The sequence below is a fragment of the Saccostrea cucullata genome, unplaced genomic scaffold (assembly GCF_032062105.1).
Source record: "Saccostrea cucullata isolate Sc308-1 unplaced genomic scaffold, CSIRO_AGI_Scuc_v1 ctg3192, whole genome shotgun sequence".
Classification (NCBI taxonomy): Eukaryota; Metazoa; Mollusca; class Bivalvia; order Ostreida; family Ostreidae; genus Saccostrea; species Saccostrea cuccullata.
In genome coordinates this window covers 107,529-118,767 of record NW_026941201.1, presented here as the reverse complement: position 1 = coordinate 118,767, position 11,239 = coordinate 107,529, and positions in this window count along the sequence as shown.

Genomic DNA, 11,239 nt, shown 5'->3' with positions numbered 1-11,239 from the left:
CCTATTTTACTTTTTTCACGGACGCATATTTCTTCGGATTTCGCATAACAAAACATGGACACTGCCATTCTTTCTAAAATATTGAAGGGTACCCTTCTCTCATCCGCAAGAAAAAATTGATGGTACTTTCACTGATTCTTTATTATAAATTATGCCATTCTGCACCTCCTATTTTATTTTGTCTTCTGACACTTAAGCTTATTTCGTGTCTCCAAGAGATAAAAAAAACTTGGATTTTGCCATTATAAAGGTATCGGAGGCGGGGGTATCGTTTAATAAACTCTGTGCTTACATTATCTCTAGTTTATGATTTAATATTTACATTTTCAATGTCTTTGTCCTAGATAAAATTACATATAGTAAAAATAATTTATTTCTACATACATCTACTGGTTCAATGATAAGCGCGGTTTTAAAAAAATACGTACGGAGTGCATGGACAAATAGTGACAGAAGCGGGACTTGTAGCACCTATCACGCAAGCCACTCGATTGATAATGTCATGAAACAAAACAAAAAAAAATTAGACAGTTTTTCCTTAATTTAATGGAATACTGTTATTCTTTTGGATATTATAATAAAAAAAAAAGGAACAATTGATTTCATTTGATATTTGGATAAAATGGTTTTAATAAATGAAATTATATGTGCAAAAATTGTTTTAAGAAATAATTAAATACTCAGTATTTGTATATATAGATTTGGAATATGTGTTCTTCTAAAACTATTTAGTTTTACAAAATAAAAAAGACTGAATTTGTTGAACAGAGTATACAATGATAAATTACATTTTACATTGGTCTTTATATTTAGAGAAAAAAAACACGAATAAACAAATTTTTACAACCCAGTAGCATCTTGTTCATTGTTGTTCCCGAGGACTTTATTTGAAATTTCTGTTTAACTTCCACATATTTGGAAAGCTTTATCTCGTTATACTGTATTCAAATAAAAAAGTTGACACCTTGACCTGTCGAGGGTCATTATGTTCGAATGAATTCTGTAAGCTTCTCAAACAATTCTTTACATGAAATAAATATTTTAGTTTTGTGAAAGTAAATTGATATTGAACAAAAAGTTCTTTGCTTCTCACAGCACAGCGAAACGTAAAATAGTTACTTTCATTGATGGATGATACATTCATCTATTACTATTAAATTATTATTGGTATTATACAATTATTAAAATAGAAAATTTATCAACTAAAAAAAAATTCTGGAAATGCTCATTAATATACATCCATTATCATAGTATCGTTACCATGAAAAGTCAAAATCGTGTTCACTCTGAAAAATTGACGTTTGACGTTGGCGCGAAAGTAACATGACGTCATTTTTTACCTGTTAAAGTATCGTCAATAGAAATGAAGAAAAAACATACTTAGAGTTGACGTAGGGCCACAAAAATTCATATTCAGTAACTTCTAACCTTGCTTTATTAGAATCCATGAAAACTCAAAATGTGTAAAAATTGCCATAAGGACCTTTTCTCATGGGGCCAATCATATATAGAATTTTCATGAAAGCATGCGCATGCCCGTGTGCTGCAATCTGATTGGCTGAAACTTTAAATGGCTATATCTCCTTTGTTTTTTGAAGAAATGCTTTGAAATTTAAAACATAGTCATGCATTAGGATATCCTACAATATGATATAGAAAAAAAATCATGAAATCATGCGCATGCACATGTGCTGCAATCTGATTGGCTGAAACTTGAAATGGCTATAACTCCCTTGTTTTTCAACCAAACAGGATGGGATTTAGAACATAGATAGATATAAGGGACTCCTACAAGAAGGTTTGGTTACCATGCACGTGCACGCTTGTGCGTGCATTTGGAACGAGTGAAATAAAAATACATTTGAAAGAGTGATTTTTCATACTTTTGGACCGAATGCTTTAATATATTGTATATTTAAATATGTAGATAGTGTAGACAAGATGATATGATTATAACGCACATGCATTAACATGCGCACGGGTGCAATGCTAAAATTTGAATATAATTGGTATCCTTCTGAGAAAACGTTGTTAAAGTCAAAAATGCACAGAGTTTGTCTTATTTAATGAAGCTTACAGGGAATATGGCACCAAAAAGGAGTTGGGGAGCGTTTGGGGAACATCTGTAACGGTCCCCGTTACAATTAGCACTAGTTATGTTCCCCAAACGAAGTTGGGGAACATATTGTTTTTACTCTGTTTCTTATTATTATTATTATTATTATTATTATTATTATTATTTTTCTTCTTCCTGGGTAAAATTTTGTCCGGGAGTGATCTTGTAAACTACACATCCGACTTAGGTAAAACCTTTTTAGGGTCAGTAGGCATGTTATGTAGATTTGCCAAACAAGGTCATTTTGCGCGCACGTGCTTGCAAGAGCGTGCACGTGCAACACGTGAAATGACCTATTAATTGATATAGGCGTAACTTTTCACATTTTTGATGAAATGCTTTGAAACTCATAATATAAGGATATATTAGTAGCATAGACATTATGACATGGTCAAAATAGCAAGATCTCACGCGCATGCACGTGCGCTTCGCTCTGATTGGCTGAAACTAAAGTCTCAATATCTTTCTTGTTTTTTGACGAAATCCTTTGAAATTTTTATCATAGCCAAACATTATAATATCCTACAACGTGATATATAGCAATTATCATGAAAACACGTGCATGCACGTGCACTGCAATCTGATTGGCTTAAACTTTAAATAGCTATAACTCCCTTGGTTTTCAACCAAACAGGATGGGGTTTGGAACATAGATAGATAAAATGGACCTCTACAAGAAGGTATGGTCACCATGCACATGTATGCACGTGCGTGCACGTGAAATGAGTAAAATTAAAAATACACTTGAATGAGCGTATTTTTTAATACTTTTGGATTAATTACTTTAATATTTAGTATATTTAAATATATAGATTGTGTAGACAATATGATATGGTCATTACGCACATGCATTCACATGCGCACACGTGCAATGCTAAAATTTGAATGAACTTGGTACACTTCTGGGTAAACGTTGTTAAAGTCTCAAATGCATAGAGTTTGTCTTATCTAATGAAGCTTACAGGGGATATGGCATAAAAGGGAGTTGGGGAGCGTTTGAACATATGTAACGGTCCCCGTTACAATTAGCACTAGTTATGTTCCCCAAACGAAGTTTGGGAACATATTGTTTTTACTCTGTTTCTTATTATTATTATGTTCCCCAAACGGAGTTTGGGAACATATTGTTTTTACTCGGTTTCTTATTATTATTATTATTTTTTTTCTTATTTGTTCTCCGGTACTTTTTTGTCCGCGATGTTCTATAGTTCACCCAACTGACCTAAAACCTTTTTAGGGTTAATAGGTGTGTAGTGTAGGTGTGCGGAACGAAGGTCATTTTGCGCGCATACGCCTGCACGTGCGGGCGCGTGATATGAGTGAAATGACTAATATATTTAAGATAGCCATAACTTTAACATTTTTCGATGAAATGCTTTGAAACTCATTATGTAAGGATATATTAATAGTGTACATAATGTGACACTGTCAAATTAGCACGAACTCACGCGCATGCACGTGCGCTTCGCTCTGATTGGCTAAAACAAAAACCTCAGTATCTTCTCTGTTTTTTGACGAAATGCTTTGAAATTTAAAACATAGTCATGAATTAGGATATCCTACAATATGATATAGAAAAAATTTCATGAAATCACGCGCATGCACGTGTGCTGCAATTTGATTGGCTGATACTTTAAATGACTATATCGCCTTTGTTTTTTGTCGAAATGCTTTGAAATTTGAAACATAGTCATAATTTAGGATGCCCTGCAATATGATATACAAAAAATTTCAAGAAATTACGCGCATGCACGTGTGCTGCGATCTGATTGGCTGAAACTTTAAATGACTATATCTCCTTTGTTTTTTGACGAAATGCTTTGAAATTTAAAACATAATCATTCATTGGGATATCCTACAATGCGATATAGAAAAATAGTCATGAAATCACGCGCATGCACGTGTGCTGCAATCTGATTGGCTGAAATTTGAAAAGGCTATAACTCCCTTGTTTTTCAACCAAACAGGATGGGATTCAGAACAAAAATAAATATAAGGGAGTCCTACAAGAAGGTATGGTCATCATGAACGTGCACGCACGTGCGTGCATTTGGAACGAATGAAATTAGAAATACACTTGAATGAGTGATTTTTAATACTTTTGGACTGAATGCTTTCACATATAGTATATTACATGGAATATGGAACTAAAAGGGAGTTGGGGAGCGTTTGGGGAACATCTGTAACGGTTCCCGTTACAATTAGCACTAGTTATTATTATTATTATTCTTTTTTCTTCTTATTTCTTCTCCGGTACTTTTTTGTCCGCGAGTGTTCTCAGAAACTGTTCACCCAACTGAGCTAAAACCTTTTTAGGGTTAATAGGGGTGTAGTGTAGGTGTGCGGAACGAAGGTCATTTTGCGCGCATACGCATGCACGTGAGGGCGCGTGCAATGAGTGAAATGACTTATATACTTAATATAGCTATAACTTTTATATTTTTAATGAAATGATTTGAAACTCATTATATAAGGATAGATTAGTACTGTAGATAAGATGACATGGTCACTTTAGCAAAAACTCACGTTCATGCACGTGCGCTTCGCTCTGATTGGCTGAAACAAAAATCTCAATATCTTACTTGTTTTTTGACAAAATACTTTGAATTTTAAAACATAATCATATCTTAGGACATCCTAAAATATGATATATAAAAATTTTCAAGAAACCACGCGCATCCACGTGTGCTGCGATCTGATTGGCTTAAACTTTAAATGCCTATAACTTTTTTGATTCTCAACAAAACAGGATGAAATTTAGAATATGAATAGATATGACGGATTCCTACATCATGCTACAATCAAACTTGAATGCAAGGACATGCATGCACGTGTGTGCGCGCAATGCGTTAAATAATCGATTTACTTGATATAGTCGTATTATGAAATGCTTTGATGACCTTGACCTTTGACCTCTTGATCCAAAGGTCACAATCCAGCTCAAGTTCGTAGATGTATTTAAAAACTCACTTTAACAAATGCTTAGAATAAGTAAGTCAACACCCCCCCCCCCTTTCTCCTGAAAAAAAAAATCAATAGCAATGTAGAAAATTTCTCTGAAACTCAATCGACACCTGGGATCGACATAAAATTTCACTTAAGGTGCAGAAAAGACTTCATAGAAAGCTTCCTGAAAGTTTTACGGTAAGTCTCTAAAGTATATAGAAATTATGAATTTTTACGGCAAAAATTACAAATTCTGTCGTGTTTGAAATCTAAGTGCAGACGAATAAAGATGTGATATAAACCTTTTAAAGCCTATTTCTCTAGATGTCGTTAATAGCATTCAATTCTACTGATATGAATTAATATTTTAATACCAAGCATTCTTCTTTTATTTTACCTTTGAAATTTATCTGAATTTTTTTTAGAATTACACAATCCCAAGAAATAGCGAGTTTCGGTATATTAAAAAGCAATACACATTTCTTCCCCGTAAAACATCAGGTATTTTGAATTCATGAAAAAAATATTAATGAGGGGGTGTTAAACAATACCTGTCACATTAACTGACACCAAAAAACCAGGGTACGTACACGACATTTTCTGAATTTTTTGCATCTGCAAATAGGGCTACCCTCAAATCCACGTGTTTTCAATGTCTTTATAAACATCTCAAAAGCACCCCTGGAAGTAGCCCCCTATGCCCTGCAAAAATAGTTCTTGTCAAAAAACTTTATTTATTCACAGAGTAGATAAAATTTCCTAGCCACAGGTACCAGAGTTGTCAAAATGGCCTGGAAGGAAATAAAAAAAAAACTCTCAAAAGAAAGGAAAATCGGCTTTATATGTATGGAACTTCAATTGACTAAGTTCATTTTGATTGGTCAATTACCGGTGTGGTACCCCTAGTGGCCTTAAACCCAGTCCTGTCTTTCTGAATAAAATCAACTCCGAGCCCGATGTAAAAATCCTAGTAGAGAAATGAACATTTGAATTTTGCTGCCTTATTATGTTCCCCAAACGAAGTTTGGGAACATATTGTTTTTACTCTGTTTCTTATTATTATGTTCCCCAAACGGAGTTTGGGAACATATTGTTTTTACTCGGTTTCTTATTATTATTATTATTATTATTATTATTCTTTTTTTTTCTTCTTTGTTCTCCGGTACTTTTTTTGTCCGCGAGTGTTCTCAGAAACTGTTCACCCAACTGAGCTAAAACCTTTTTAGGGTTAATAGGTGTGTAGTGTAGGTGTGCAACACGAAGGTTATTTTGCGCGCATACGCATGCACGTGCGGGCGCGTGAAATGAGTGAAATGACGGATATACTTTATATAGTCATAACTTTAACATTTTTTTTATGAAAATTTTTAAAACTCATTTAATAAGGATGTATTAATAGTGTAGATAATGTGACACTGTCAAATTAGCACGAACTCACGCGCATGCACGTGCGCTTCGATCTGATTGGCTGCAACAAAAATCTCAATATCTTTTCTGTTTTTTGAAGAAATGCTATGAAATTTAAAATATAGGTATACTTTAGGATGTACTACAATATGATATATAACAATTGTCATGTAAACACGCGCATGCACATGCGCTGCAATCTGATTGGCTTAAACTTTAAATGGGTATAACTCCTCTGATTTTCAAACAAACAGGATGGGATTTAAAACATAGATAGACATAGTGGACTCCTACAAAAAGGTATGGTCATCATGCACATGCATGCACGTGCATGCACGTGAGATGGGTAAAATTAAAAATACACTTGATGAAGCGTATTTTTTAATACTTTTGGATTAAATGCTTTAGAATTTTATTATATTAATGTATATAGATAGTGTAGACAAGATAATATGGTCATTACGCACATGCCTTTACATGTGCACGCGTGCAGATACTAAAATTGGATTTTAGTCGGTATACTTCAGGGAAACGTTGTTAAAGTGTAAAATGCATAGAGTTTGTCTTTTTTAATGAAGCTTAAAGGGGGTATGGCACCAAAAGGGAGTTGGGGAGCGTTTGGGGAACATCTGTAACGGTTCCCGTTACAATTAGCCCTAGTTATTATTATTATTATTTTTTTTTTTCTTATTTCTTCTCCTGTACTTTTTTTGTCCGCGAGTGTTCTCAGAAACTGTTCACCCAACTGAGCTAAAACCTTTTTAGGGTTAATAGGTGTGTAGTGTAGGTGTGCGGAACGAAGGTCATTTTGCGCGCATACGCACGCACGTGCGTGCGCGTGAAATGAGTGAATTGACTGATATACTTAAAATAGCTATTACTTTTACATTTTTTGATGAAATGATTTGAAACTCATTATATAAAGATATATTAATACTATTGATAATGTGACACTGTCAAATTAGCACGAACTCACGCGCATGCACGTGCGCTTCGCTCTGATTGGCTAAAACAAAAATCTCAGTATCTTCTCTGTTTTTTGATGAAATGCTTTGAAATTCAAAATATAGTCATGAATTAGGATATCCTACAATATGATATAGAAAAAATTTCATGAAATCACGCGCATGCACGTGTGCTGCAATCTGATTGGCTGACACTTTAATTGACTATATCGCCTTTGTTTTTTGTCGAAATGCTTTGAAATTTAAAACATAGTCATACATTAGGATGCCCTGCAATATGATATACAAAAAATTTCAATAAATTACGCGCATGCACGTGTGCTGCGATCTGATTGGCTGAAACTTTAAATGACTATATCTCCTTTGTTTTTTGACGAAATGCTTTGAAATTTAAAACATAGTCATACATTAGGATGCCCTGCAATATGATATACAAAAAATTTCAAGAAATTACGCGCATGCACGTGTGCTGCAATCTGATTGGCTGAAACTTTAAATGACTATATCTCCTTTGTTTTTTGACGAAATGCTTTGAAATTTAAAACATAATCATTCATTAGGATATCCTACAATGCCATATAGAAAAATGATCATGAAATCACGCGCATGCACGTGTGCTGCAATCTGATTGGCTGACACTTGAAATGGCTATAACTCCCTTGTTTTTCAACCAAACAGGATGGGATTCAGAACATAAATAAATATAAGGGACTCCTACAAGAAGGTATGGTCATCATGCACGTGCACGCACGTGCGTGCATTTGGAACGAATGAAATTAGAAATACACTTGAATGAGTGATTTTTAATAATTTTGGACTGAATGCTTTCACAAATAGTATATTACAGGGAATATGGAACTAAAAGGGAGTTGGGGAGCGTTTGGGGAACATCTGTAACGGTTCCCGTTACAATTAGCACTAGTTATTATTATTATTATTATTATTCTTTTTTTTCTTCTTTGTTCTCCGGTACTTTTTTTGTCCGCGAGTGTTCTCAGAAACTGTTCACCCAACTGAGCTAAAACCTTTTTAGGGTTAATAGGTGTGTAGTGTAGGTGTGCAACACGAAGGTTATTTTGCGCGCATACGCATGCACGTGCGGGCGCCTGATATGAGTGAAATGACGGATATACTTTATATATCCATAACTTTAACATTTTTTGATCAAATATTTTAAAACTCATTTAATAAGGATATATTAATAGTGTAGATAATGTGACACTGTCAAATTAGCACGAACTCACGCGCATGCACGTGCGCTTCCCTCTGATTGGCTGCAACAAAAATCTCAATATCTTTTCTGTTTTTTGACGAAATGCTATGAAATTTAAAATATAGGCATACTTTAGGATGTACTACAATATGATATATAACAATTGTCATGTAAACACGCGCATGCACGTGCGCTGCAATCTGATTGGCTTAAACTTTAAATGGCTATAACTCCCTTGTTTTTCAACGAAACAGTATGGGATTTAGAACATAGACAAACATTATGGACTGCGACAAGGAGGTATGGTCATAATGCACATGCATGCACGTGCATGCACGTGTGCTTTGCTGTGATTCGCTGAAACATAAATCGCAATATCTTTTTTAAATTTTTGACGAAATGCTTTAAAATTTTAAACATAATCATGCATTAGGATGTCCTACAATATGATATATAACAGTTGTCATGAAAACATGCGCATACACGTGCGCTGCAATCTGATTGGCTTAAACTTAAAATGGCTATAACTTCCTCGTTTTTCAACCAAACAGGATGGGATTTAGAACATAGACAAACATAACAGACTCCTACAAGAAGATACAGTCGACATGCACATGCATGCACGTGCGTGCACGTGAAATGAGCAAAATTACAAATACACTAGATTAAAACGTATTTTTTAATACTTTTGGATAAAATGCTGTAATTTCTAGTATACAAATAGTGTAGACAAGATGATATGGTCATTACGCACATGCATTCAAATGCGCATGCGTGCAATGCATAAGTTTGAATATTCTGAATATACTTCTGGGAAAACATTGTTATAGTCTAAAAGGCATAGAGTTCGTCCTATTAAAATGAAGTTTACAGGGAATAAGGCACCAAAAGGAAGTTGGAGAGCGTTTGGGGAACATCTGTAACGGTTCCCGTTACAATTAGCCCTAGTTATTATGTTCCCCAAACGAAGTTGGGGAACATATTGTTTTTACTCTGTTTCTTATTATTATTATTATTATTTTTCTTCTTCCTGGGAAAATTTTGTCCACGAGTGATCTTGTAAACTACACATCCGACTAAGGTAAAATGTTATTAGGGTCAGTAGACATGTTATGTAGATTTGCCGAACAAAGGTCATTTTGCGCGCACGTGCTTGCAAGAGCGCGCACGTGCAACACGAAAAATGACCAATATAATGGATATTACCATAACTTTTGTTTTTCTTGATGAATTTTTTTGAAACTCATAATGTAAGGATACATTAATAGTATAGACAAGATGGCATGGTCAAAATAGCAAGATCTCACGCGCATGCACGTGCGCTTCGCTCTGATTGGCTGAAACTAAAGTCTCAATATCTTTCTTGTTTCTTGTCATAATCTTTTGGAATTTTGAACATAGCTCTAAATTATGAAGATCTACAGCATGATATATATACAAATTTTCATCAAAGCATGCGCATGCGCGCGTGCTGCAATCTGATTGGCTGAAACTTTAAATGACTATATCTCCTTTGTTTTTTGACGAAATGCTTTGAAATTTAAAACATAGTCATGCATTAGGATATCCTAAAATATGATACAGAAAAAAATCATGAAATCACGCGCATGCACGTGTGCTGCAATCTGATTGGCTGAAACTTTATATGGCTATATCTCCTTTGTTTTTTGACGAAATGTTTCGAATTTTAAAATATAGTCATTCATTTAGATATCCTTCAATACGATAAAGATAACAATTTATGAAATCACGCGCATGCATGTTTGCTGTAATCTGATTGGCTGAAACTTCAAATGGCTATAACTCCCTTGTTTTTCAACAAAACAGGATTGGATTTAGAACATAGATAAATATAAGGGACTCCTACAAGAAGGTGTAGTCATTATGCACGTGCTTGCGCGTGCGTGCACGTGAAATGAGTAAAATTAAAAATACACTCGAAGGAGTGTATTTTTTAATACTTTTGGATTAAATGCTTTGATATTAAGTATATTAAAATTTGAGATAGTGTAGACAAGATAATATGGCCGTTGCGCATATAAACACGCGTGCAAGGCCTATTTTTAAATATATTTTGTATTTTTCTGGGAAGACCTTGATTAAGTCTAAATTCCATAAAGTATTTCTCATCCAATAGAGATAGGGAATATGGCACCAAAAAGGAGTTGGGGAGCGTTTGGGGAACATCTGTAACGGTCCCCGTTACAATTAGCACTAGTTATTTTTCTTCTTCCTGGGAAAATTTTGTCCACGAGTGATCTTGTAAACTACACATCCGACTAAGGTAAAATGTTTTTAGGGTCAGTAGACATGTTATGTAGATTTGCCGAACGAAGGTCATTTTGCGCGCACGTGCTTGCAAGAGCGCGCACGTGCAACACGAAAAATGACCAATATAATGGATATTGCTGTAACTTTTCTTTTTCTTGATGAATTTTTTTGAAACTCATAATGTAAGGACACATTAGTAGTATAGACAAGGTGGCATGGTCAAAATAGCAAGATCTCACGCGCATGCACGTGCGCTTCGCTCTGATTGGCTGAAACTAAAACCTCAATATCTTTCTTGTTTCTTGTCATAATCTTTTGAAA